The sequence below is a fragment of the Nicotiana attenuata genome, chromosome 9 (assembly GCF_001879085.1).
Source record: "Nicotiana attenuata strain UT chromosome 9, NIATTr2, whole genome shotgun sequence".
In the NCBI taxonomy this organism is placed as follows: Eukaryota; Viridiplantae; Streptophyta; class Magnoliopsida; order Solanales; family Solanaceae; genus Nicotiana; species Nicotiana attenuata.
The window spans coordinates 15,095,618-15,108,154 of record NC_031997.1 but is presented as its reverse complement, the minus strand read 5'-3'; positions in this window follow the sequence as shown (position 1 = coordinate 15,108,154).

The following is a 12,537-nucleotide window of genomic DNA, read 5'->3' as shown; positions in this document are numbered from 1 at the left end:
GGTTTTACCCGTTTGAATCGGAATCCCTTAATTAAGGGGAAATCTTGTGTAATTGATTGACAATCAGTTTTCAAACTATTCTCTTACCTTATTTCTGCCTACTTTCTGCACTATAAATACATGACCTTCTTTAACACAACACACACGATTAACACACTTCAGACTTCACACTTACAATCTCACAACTCTCTTTTAAACTCATAGTATTCTGACTGCCTGTTTGCACTTTGGCTTTACAAGACTACTGCTTTCTTCTTACTTATTTCTTTTAGACTGGTATGTTCTAGTTTTAGCTTCAGCATCATCCCAATGTGTTTACCTACAGCCTTTACATCCATGTCTACTTTACTGTCTATGTGGTGTTAAATGTTTAACTAGTATGTTAATTTCCTTTTACCTGTTTCTGCTATGAATCCCTGCACCCCTGTTTCCCTTTATGTGCTTTGAGTTGAAGTTCAGGACATGGCAATATGCAAGTTATTGTTCATGTTTGGACTTGATCCCTTAGGGGATCCTAACTCCCAAAACAATGTGTTTTAACAGGCTTCTGGGTGTGAGCACTGCCCGGAGTCCACATGAGGCTCTTAGGGAACTCTGACACGTCCAAATGAGATAAAGGCTTTGAACATTGATCTCCTGGAGTTGGTTCATCTCATGTCTCAGACAAGGAGCCTGAATTAGGCTCCCCTTGGATGTACTTTTAATTTCTGATGTATTTTTCCTTTCTTACATTTATTCTGGGGATGTAATAACTTTGTAATAACTATCGGGGATGGCTAGTGGAATAAGGGAGGGGTAACCATGCATGCATATGGATAGATAACTTGCCTATAGGAATCTCTCATCCCTGCATTTCGTTTAGTTACCATGCCTATAAGATCTCTGCATTTTCGTTTAGTTACCATGTCTATAAGATTTCTGCATTTTTCGTTTAGTTACCATGCCTATAAGAACTTCTGTATTTTCGTATAGTTACCATGCCTATAAGATTTCTGCATTTCACGTAGTTACCATGCCTATAAGGAATTCTGCACTCTCATATGATACTACGTCTGTAATCACTAAAAAATTCTGAATCTTGCAAGTGCATTTAGAAAACATGTCCATAGGTCATTTGGAATCTTGCATATGCATCTGTCACTAGGTAAAGGTGTTTATAGGCCTTAAATAATTAATCGCATTTAGATACCATGTTATAAGATTTCTGCATCTTTACTATGTCTACACGAGTGGCTAAAACTAACAGCGCGTAGAAAGCATGCCTATAGGAATTAATGATCAAGTCTGGAACGTTTCGTCCGCCTATAAGTAACAACAATGCCTATGAATTGCATAATTCGTACTTCTTCTGTTAAAACTGGCAACTTCTTCCTAAATCAATCTGTAATCGGTTCATACTTTTATTTCTAAAATCTGTAGATATCATGCCTGTAGGTTTTCGTCTATCACTTAGGCAAGCCTTAGGATGAAAGTTAAACTGCACCAGTCTTTATTAATTACAACGAGCGGGCAGGTCTACTTCCGACTCTTTATCTGAAAATATGTGATAAATCAGCATGCTTTAGCTTTTAAGTTAATTAGACCCTAATCAGTACGTGCAAGACATACTAAACTATATGCTTTCTATGATCTAAGGAGTCTTGTTTGAGCCTTATTTGTTTATGTGCTTTCCCCCACATACTTGTCATATGTGTTTTGATTGTCACCTTAGAATCTTGTCCTTTTAAAACTATAAAACCCCATACCTCTTCCCTTTAGGATTAGTGGTCCCAAATGCCTCCGGGACTGATAGGATTGGGGCGGGTAATAGCATGCAATAAGTAAAACGAGACCATTCCGCGTTCAATACCTTAACGGGGTGGGAAAAGGTAGATATGGATATGATGACCACACGATAACACCAAGTGTATAAGTGGTTACCGGGTGTTGTGTGGGGTGATCCATATTATTTATAAACCTAGGATCCCCTTCCCTTTACTTGTTTATTTTATTCAGAATTTCAAAACTGCCTTTTCTCAAATTTCAGCTTTTTCTTTAATTTCATTTAACTTCAATTACTTGCAGCAATTATGTAAAAAAAACCCTCATATTTGAAACTCTTACTTGTCTACTTATTTTTTGCACTTAAAGTCACAATTATAGTATGGCCAGGAACCACACTAGTGGATCTCGAGGGGTGCCTAACACCTTCCCCTCAGGATAATTTCAAGCCCTTACCCAATCTCTAGTTTTCTAAATCAAAATTCTTCTTAGTGTCCTAATGCACTTAATCATTAGGTGGCGACTCTCCAATTCAAACCCAATTCCCAAAAGGGAACGAGTTGTCCTTCCAAATGTCATAAACCCGATTTCGTGAGAAAAAGGGGGCGCGACATTCACCGACCCGGTGAACAACTTCATTCAGTTTTGTCACCATGGCCGTTCATAAAATGGGGGATGGACATCGTTGGACCTCTACCAACAGCGCCAAGTAAAGCTAGATTTATTTTATTTATGACTGACTACTTCTCGAAATGGGTTGAATCGCAGGCTTTCAAAAAATTAAGAGAAAAAGAAGTCATTGACTTCATCTGGGACCATATCATATGTCGATTTAGAATTCCTTCCGAGATAATGTGTGATCACGGGAAGCAATTCATCGAAGCAAAGTGACTCAGTTCCTCGAAGATCACAAGATCAAAAGGATCCTGTCAACACCCTACCACCCGTGTGCGAACGGCCCAGCCGAGTCTACAAACAAAACCATCATTCATAACTTAAAGAAGAAATTGGAAAACGCAAAAGGAAGATGGAGAGAAATATTACCCAAAGTACTTTGGGCATATCGAAAAACTCGAAAATCAAGCACGGGGGAAACGCCTTTCTCCTGGTGTACAACGCCGAGGCTTTGATACCGATCGAGGTCGGAGAACCTACTGCCAGAGTCTCGAACTATTGGATGAAAAGCGAGAAGCCTCGCTGGTCCGAATAGACGCACAAAAACAGAGGATCGAAAGATACTACAATAGGAGAACAAACCTCTTCGGAGGAGCCAAGATGTGCTGAACGGGGTCTCGATAGGAAAATGTTGTACCGGGCCAAACGGTCGAACGAACCACGTCCGTATAGAATGACCGAGCCCTTAAATAGCGAACATTATATGTATACTTGTACCAAGTAATCGAGGAATACTTTCCCCTCCATCAAAGCATTTCGAGTTTCAAAGAAGTTCAGGGTTTTTTGCAAAAATGGCTCCAGAGCCAAAAACGCCCCGAATACTCGGGGACTCGCGTCAAACGGTCGAAGTTAAGCCCTCAATAAGGCATCACTAAGATTGCAAAAATGGCTCTAGAAGCCAAAAGCGTCCCAAACACTCGGGGACTGGCATTGAAAACTCGAGACCACATGACCTCCGGGTCGGAGTCTACGACCCCGTAAGCCTTCAACGAGGCAGCACCAAGTTTGCAAGGAATGTCTCTCGAGCCGAGAAACTTTATATAACTCGGGGACTACCGCCAATTGCCACCCCCATCGATCTATCAAAAACCCGAGGCTATAAGGCCCCATGCGGGCAACCTCGAGCGCGTAAGACCTTCATAAGGCAACATCAAAATTGTAAGACCTCAAGCAAGGCATGAACCATACCTGTACCAAGTAACCAAAAACTATAAGACCTCAAGCAAGGCATGAACCATACTTATACCAAGTAACCAAAACTATAAGACCTCAAAGGCATGTCAAAATTTGTAAGACTTTACAAAAGGTATAAATCCCAATCTTAAAGTTAAGGCTATATATCGAACTTATTAGACCCCTAAAAAGGCATACCCTCAATATAGACGTCGAAAACTACTTCACTCGAGGAATGAAAGGCTCCGGCCAAACACAATGACTACGGTCACAAGGCTGTACCAGCCAAACTAACGCGACTCAGGGACGCCCGACCATCGCTACAAAATCACAGGCCTTCAATTACTTCGAAAAGACTTCGAAAAGAACCGGTTAAAACAGGCTACCCTCGACATAGGCAAAAGGGCTTCAACCATGTCAACTCCAAAATTATAGGCTTCGAGACACTCAACCACCGAGCAGAACCTCCCGAGGTGCTCGATCACCGCCATTAACGACTCATAATTGAGGTTTTACCAAACTGTTGAAGAGTTAGGCAAAACACAATTTCAAAAAGTCCTTAACGAGGGAAAAATAAAGCCCATATAAGAGGTCGTACCGACCCAACGTGTAAGAGCCACTGTCGCCAACCCATATAAGAGGTCGTACCGACCCAACACGTAAGAGCCATTGTCGCCAGCCCATATAAGAGGTCATACCGACCCAATGCCTAAGAGTCACTATCGCCAGCCCATATAAGAGGTCGTACCGACCCAACACGTAAGAGCCACTGTCGCTATCCCATAGAAGAGGTCATACCGGCCCAATGCGTAAGAGCCACTATCGCCAGCCCATGCGAGAGGTTGTACCGACCCAACGCGTAAGAGCCTAAGGGCCAGCTTTAAATTCGAAAACTTAAGGGTCAATAAGCTCAAGTCAAAACTCGATTCAGAGACTGAACCCAAAGTGATTAACCAGATATGCCTAAGCGCAAAAGCATAAGAGCCTAAGACTCCAGCTAATATTAAAAGGTCGTACCGACCCGACACATGAGAATCTAAAAAATTTGCACAATTGGCTTCGGAGCCAACACGACAGACTTACAGATCAACTCTCGACCATTGATAAACGCTCGAAGGTAACAGGGATCTAAGGGTCTAAAATTGAGACCCACAACTTTGGATCAATTGCCAAACGAATGCCATAAGTCAGGGAAAGGCAAAAAATGGATACACATACAAAAAGATTCATAAGAGTACAATTACGAAGCCTACATATGGAAGCCCTTGTGAAGGCAAAAAGCAAATGAAAAGTTTAAACTAGCGCCGAAGCTACACCCTCGACGGTAGAAAGTACGCCTTCAGCAGCTTCGGCCATAGCTGCCCAGTTTCCAACGGCCTCCTCCCCTTCAGGGACCTCGCCTTCATCTTCATTATCTCCCGAGTCGCTGCCCGACTCACTTTCGGAAGGAAGCAAGGTCGCAACTTCCTCTTCTAGGGTCTTCACCCTCTCAACTTCGGCAGTTAAATCAACGCCCCCCGCATAACATGCTCGAACGTCTGTCTTCGAGACTTTAACCGGGCATGGTCCACTGCTCGGGTCAGGCGCAGCTCGGCCTCTTCGGACACCTTCCGAGCCTGAGCATTTGTAGTAGTGGCGTCCTTCTTATGCGAGGCCACGAGCGCCTCAGCCTCAGTCCTGACCTCGGATAGCATAGCAACCAACAGAGTATGGAGATCCTTATGCTGACTGCTCTCGGCCCTCGCATCTTCGAAGCAACGCCCGATAGAAACCACTTCTCCACGAAGGACGTCTCTCTCAGAGATTACCCCACTCAGATGCCGCTTAAGCTCGAAAATTTCGGAGTCCCTAACTCGGAGCTCCTTCCTCATAAGGACATCCTTCTCCTTAAACTGCAAAAATCGACCTAAAGATATTAAATTACGGAAGTCAGTCGGGCGTACAGACAAAAAATAGACAGGAGCTATGTAACATGTTCAATAAGGCGACCTTTTCCAGGGACGCTGCCTCCAAGCAATCCCGAAGGTCGCGGAGTTCTTCCTCCCTTTTGGTAGAAAGATTCCTGAGCTCATCGGCTTCCGAGGTAAGCTTCTTATGTTTGCCCTCGCAGCGAGTCAGCTCGATTTTAAAATTGGCGAGCGTTTGGTCATAAATCACCTTGACCTGGAACCATGGAAAAAATAAGGTTAGAAGGGCAAAGGTCGGGGCGCCAAGTAGAGTTTACAAATAGATTACCTGCTCGTATAGCCTGTCGATCTCGGTAAAAATAAGAGAAATATCAGGCTCAGGCCTTTTCCTCAAACGCAGCAGAAGGATTTTCGAACACATCTTTATCATCCATGGGTGTCTCCACGCCGAGAGACTCTATATGGGGGATATCTTACATCTCCCTCGGAGGATAGGCCAATTCAGAAGGGGAATCAATCACTTTAACGACCCTGACTGGGTCGATCGGGGCTGCCCCTTGCTTCTAAAGAGCTTCGGAATTGGGCTCCCCTACGTCTCCTACCAAGCGCACCTCGGATCGAGGGACATTTTGTCCATCGGCAATAGCATCCGATACACCCTCGCAGGCCTCTTCAGCCCAAGGCGAGGCAGCGACGGAACCGAGCTGCGATTCGGAAGCCGCCGACTCAACGGTACAAGAGACAACCAAATCCTCTCCCCTTCAGGTGCTGACAAGGGATTATCTTTCCTTTCGCCTCCAGCTCGGGGGCTCCCCGACCCTTCTTGAATTAAGACTGCTGAACCATCCTTAGGATCTTCCATTCTGGTTCTCTTGCATTTCGGAGGACAAGCCGGTGATCCCCCTCTTTTTTTCCTATCTTCATCGGGTGTCAAAGCACCCGCTTCCCCAGGCAGAGTTTCTCTCATCAAGAAGGCCTCCCCCAAACATGCCCAAATACAAAAACAAGCTTGGGGAATGAGAGCGCAATTAGCAACAACCTTTGTGAAACTGAAACTATAGCAGAAAATGAAGTCCCACCATGATCCTTGGCTTCCCATCGAGCCTCGGATAAATTGCGCCACACGCGTTTGACGTATGGGCAAATCGAATCCAGTTTAGCTACCCAGCCTGAAAGATTCCCTACCGCATCAGGGTAAGCCGCGGTAGCTGCATCAGCGGAGGAAATCAGTCCATGAAGAAATGTAACCAAAAGAAAGAAATGGACAGTTAATTAAGTATGTCTACTTACGCTTCATGTTCCATCTTTCGGGGAACGACATCCTCTCTGCGGGGATCAAGTTTGAAGTCCTAACTCGAACGAAGTGGCTCATCCACCCCCCGCTCCTAACCTCGTCGGTGTAAGCAAAGAGGGCCTTCGAGGCCCGGCAATGGAGCTTAATCAGTCCCCCGCGAAAGATTCGGAGACGGTACATTCTGATCAAATGATCAAGGTGAAGGGCATCCCCTCGGTCATATTCACGTAATATCTGGTCATGTAAACGATACGCCAGAATGACGGATGAATCTGGCCGAGAGTCACTTGATATCGTTCACAAAAGTCGAGGATCACGGGGTCTATCGAAGGCATGGAGGGCACCGCCGGACCGAGGGTAAATGGGTAAGTATACACATTGAGGAAGTTGGCCTTATACGTCGTTATGTCCTCCCCCTGAGAAGGAACCTCCACTAGCACCGCATCTCCCAAACGACAATCAATTTTCACCCTTTCGATGTCCATTATTAAACTGACGTACCGGGATGCGGGTTCGCATCGCCCCGGCTTCGAAGAAGGTCTCTCGACCTAAAATCAGAGGTCGTCTCAAAGGCCCCTAGAACGCACTCTCCAGCACTAGGAGACGCTGTCGTTGTACCCTCAGAAGAGAGCGTGGGAGAAGAAGGCATATCTCCCTGAGGGATGAAGGCGGAAGTGTTAACCATTTTTACCAGGGGATTATAAGAAGAAATTAAAAATCACGTTTCAGGAAAAGTCACGTAAGAGAGGTAAGAAGAAATAAAAACTCTGTAGGGAGCCTGACGATGCGGTAGAAAGGGAGGGGCGAAGAAACGAATACTTATAGAGGCCTAACATATGCGGTTGGAGCAGACCAGAAGACAGCCAATTAATTCAAAGATTTTAAGGATTGTGTGGATGCGACCCTTAGAAGCCTTGTCTATTACATCAGTCACTTGGTAGGACATAACTATTTGTTTCGATGGAGGCGCCAGAGGGGCAAGATCTCGAGGACATTTCCCTTCGTATTACTCTGAGAAACGCGAGGACTATCTGTATACGGCTAATATCGGGAAGACCAATTTTACAATCGGTAAGGTATTACGTAACCTCATCTCGGAGGGCTCCGAGAACAGCCCGGGGTCCGATGCCTTCGGGGATCCTTCGTGCTCGGTATCGGGGCAGAACGAACCAGTACTCATTGCAAGTAAGCGGGAAAGTTCCCTAGGAACAGTATTTTCTGACAACACCTGCGAAAACAGCAACAGCCTGCACAAGACTGATTGAGTGGTTGTACCAGCTATTTTATGTAATAATTACACATGTTCCATATATGGATTTTCTCCTCATATATAAAGGAGACCCCTTGCCATTTTGTAGGGAGATCTGAGACTCAATATTAAAAATACAAGAACATTCTCTCTGCTTTCTAACAAATTCTCTTGACTCCACTACTTACATTTATTGTGTTCTATTCATTGTTCTTCAGTTATTACTTATTATTGACCATAAAGAGCCATCATTGAATTTATCATAATTATTAGTCCTCCATCGACTACCCTTGGCAGGGCATCCGACTCGACCTCGAGGCCCCGAATACGCAAGCTCGAGGCCCTAATCATTAGCCATTCGGTTTGATTATCACATTGTTTTCAAGCTATTATCTTGTTTCCAAGTCTTTCACTTAGCATATGTTGCCTGAACAACTAGCATAAAAATAGATCATGTATTTTTAGAACCACAAAATCAAATCAATCTAATTGTAATTGGCCATTTTCAAGATAAACACGTACACACTCTGTTACAGTGCGTAATCTGATCCCACCGTACACACACAATCCTCCCTTATTTCACCATAGATTCACTAATCAATATCAAGAATCACATATAAAATTCGTTGCGGCTCGCAACCCAATCCCACCATATCATCATAATCAATGTCATAATCCTCCTTTATTTCACTATGTCAGAATTTATCAATATCAAGTATTACGTACATAACCGTTGCGGTGCGCAACCCGATCCCACCATATCAATTTCAAAATTCACCCTTATTCTATCTTATCACAACTATTATGGCGTGTAACCTGATTCACAAATAATTTCAATAAATGTAATCAATCAAATAGCTCAATTCACAAGAATATCTATGCTTAAAGAATATGAAAGCAACACAATAAAGGAACCATTCACTAATCAAAAGAATGCTACAAATAATACAATAGCAACAAGACAAGTCAAGTGTGTGACGATTAAGGAGGACAAGTAAGACAATTAAAGCAAGTACAAATTAATCACGGAGTCATGGAAGTGATGAACGTTTCAATACAAGAATAATTAATGACAAGTAACAAATTACGGCATGGGAAAGCAATTAAAGCATGTAACAACTAAGGCATGGAGTGAGATAATTCATAAAATACGATAAAGAGATGGAAACAATTAATTTGACGGCGTATATACACTCGTGACCTCTCATATACACCGCGTCACACGTAATTCACATAACATATAGTTCAAGGATTCCTTTTTCTCTCAAATCAAGGTTAGACCCAACACTTACCTCGCTCCGCAATTAAATCAAAGCTCAACCGGGATTTTTCTGCTAAAATCGGCTTAATATCATCAAACAATGCTAGGGAAATCAATTACAATATATAAAGAAAATATCTTTACACCTTGCCTAAAAAGTCAACAAAAGTCAACCCCGGGTCGGATTGGTCAAAACCCGAGATTCCAACCAAAAATTAATTATCCATTCACCCCATGAGCCCGATTATGTGATTAGCTTCGAAATCCGACCATTATTTAAGGTCTAAATTCCAATTTTAACAAAATTCCCAATGTAACCAAATCCCTAATTTCTACCATGAAATATCATAGATTAAAGGTTATAAATCAATGAGTGTTGATGGAAATGGAAGAAAACGAGTTAAAATATACTAACCTACGAAGTGGGATGAAACTCCTCTTCAAAATCACTTTTAGGCCGAGCTCTAATGTGAAGATGGTGAAAAATAGGTTAAATCCCGATTTGTAGAAGTTTTAAAGGCTGAGCGTCACGTGTTTATCGCATTCGCGAGACACCTGCCGCGATCATGAAGCAGCAGCAGCCAAAGGCCTTCGTGTTTGCGAAGGCTTACTCCCACCTGCCTTCGCGTTCGTGGTCCTAATGTCGCGTTCGCGAAGAGTAACGGCTAAGCTCCTCTCCCAGGCCCCATAACCCTATGCGTTCGTGTGAGGCTGGTCGCGTTCGCGAAGGGTAAACCCCCCAGTGCTCCGCGTTCGCGACCAAGCCATTGTGTTCGCAATGAAGAAATTCCGCCCCTGTCCTAGTTTCCCCTTCGCGGTCGCGGGAATTCCTTCATGATCGTGAAGCACAAAGTGACAGAAACCAGCAACAGCAAATCGGCAGCTATCCAAGTCATAAAATTGATCTGTAGCCTATCCGAAACTCCCCTAAGCCCCTCGGGCTCCAAACCAGACATGCACACAAATGTAATAACATCATACAAACTTGCTCGCGATCAAAACGCTAAAATTACACCTAGAAATCGAATCACACATCAAAATGAATAATATTTTTAAAGAAACTTAAGAACTTCCAAATTTACAACCGGACGTCCGAATCACGTCAAGTCAACTCCGTTTTGCACCAACTTTTGCAGACAAGTCATAAATAGTGAAATGAACCTATACCAAGTTCATGAACTAAAATTCGAACCCGGTAGCAACAAATTCAACCTACGGTCAAACTTAGGAATTCTTTAAACCTTCAAATTACTAGTTTTCAACAAATCACATTAAATCAAGTTAGGGACTTCCGAATTCGATTACGCGCATACGCCCAAGTCCCAAATCACGATACGGACTCACCGGGATTGTCAAAATACTGATCCAGGTCCGTTTACGTAAAATGTTGACTGTAATCAACTCAAATCATTTCTCAGGCTAAATTTTACATTTTCTTCGGTTTTTCACATAATTTTTTCAGAAATAGGCAAGGACTGCACGCAAATCGAAGAATGCTAAAATGGAGCTATTCGAGATCTTGGGGCACAAAAATAAAGGCTAAAACTCAAAGTGACCTATCGGGTCATCACAAAAAAATATTTTTTTTTTGTTGAGAATCCAAAAAAATAGTCCAAAAATTTATGTATTATACTGCATAGTTAGTGTATAATATATGTATATTGGATACAAAAAGTAAATAATTTTGGTTGAGCGACTAAATATGTTGATAACCATTTTTTCTTTGACATACAATTAACAAAGTATGTAACAAGCCATAAAATGATTAAAATCAATTGTCCGCAAGAAAAAAAGGAAAAATGACATTGTATAACCGATCTTAAAATAATAACTATTTTTTTATATATATACACACATACATATTTGTGTATGTTATATATAAAAAAATATACAAATTTTATTTATTTTTTCAGCTATCCGATATAAATAATTTTTGTCGCGGGCTAAAAGTAATCTTTGCCAGAAAAGAAATACTAAATTGTTTGGGACGAAACGTTGAGCATGGTTTTGATTATCAAATATGCTTATGTAAATATTAGATTCTTTGATCGATTTAAAGTGGCGTAACATTTGTGTACTGAAACCATAATTGTACGATGACCGAACATTAATATGATTATTCAATTGGTTTAATTATTATAATAATCAGTTAACGTAATCAGGGGCAGAGTTAGCCCTTCGGATGCGAATTCGGCTGAACCCAGTAACTTTTATCCAAGCTTCGTATTTATCTTAAAAAATTATTGAATTATGCACAAACTATCAATTTAAAACCGAATAACATAAAAGAATTAAAATACTGAGCCCATAAGTTTCAAATACGCCTCTGCATGTAATTCGGAGCATTTGCATCTATACCCGCTTTTTGAGTCACGTTTTAACTTGTACCCGCTTTGCAAAAAAAATTGCAAGCGTACCCACTTTTTCGCGTAACTTCAGCATACGGGGCTAAAGTAGCAAAGACAATCACACAAAACTTCAGCATTCTAGTAGACGGGCCTGAAGTAGCAAGTGTGCTGAAGTTTTTGTTTGTAATTGCTGAAATTAAGCATAGTAACTGAAGTTTTGTTCTCTATTTGCTGAAGTTTTTGTTTGTAATTGCACTAAATAAGCTGAAGTTTTTTTGTCCTGGATTCATTAGTTTTGTCATTGAGCTTTTTCAAAAACTTCAGCATAAGATACTGAAGTTATTTAGTTCATTTATAAAAACTTCAGCACTAAATAAGCCGAAGTCTTTTTGTTTTGGATAAGCTTTTTCAAAAACTTCAGCAGAAGATGCTAAAGTTATTTAGTTCATTTGTAAAAAATTTATCACTAAAAGCTGAAGTTTTTTTGTCCTGAATAATTTTGTTATAAAGCTTTTTCAAAACTTGCTTTTGTTAATTTTTTTTTAAATTGTTGTAGATAATATGTATAGCATAGTCAGTCAGTGCTTTGAGAGATCAAACCATCATACTGATATAATCTTCTCCTACGTAGGGAATTATAATTTCTGGTTATCATATGAGGATCACATTTGAACAGCTCTTACTATTTTATTATCTCTAGAAATCCAGTACTTCATAATCCTCTCTTTTTCTTTTATATATATTTGGGATTGGGGGATTTGGGGGGGGGGGGGAGTTTACTAACTGTACAAGTATAGCTTTTTCAACACACCAGCAGAAGAAAGAAGAAGGAGAAGAAGAAGAAAACGAATGAGAAGAAGGAGGAGGAG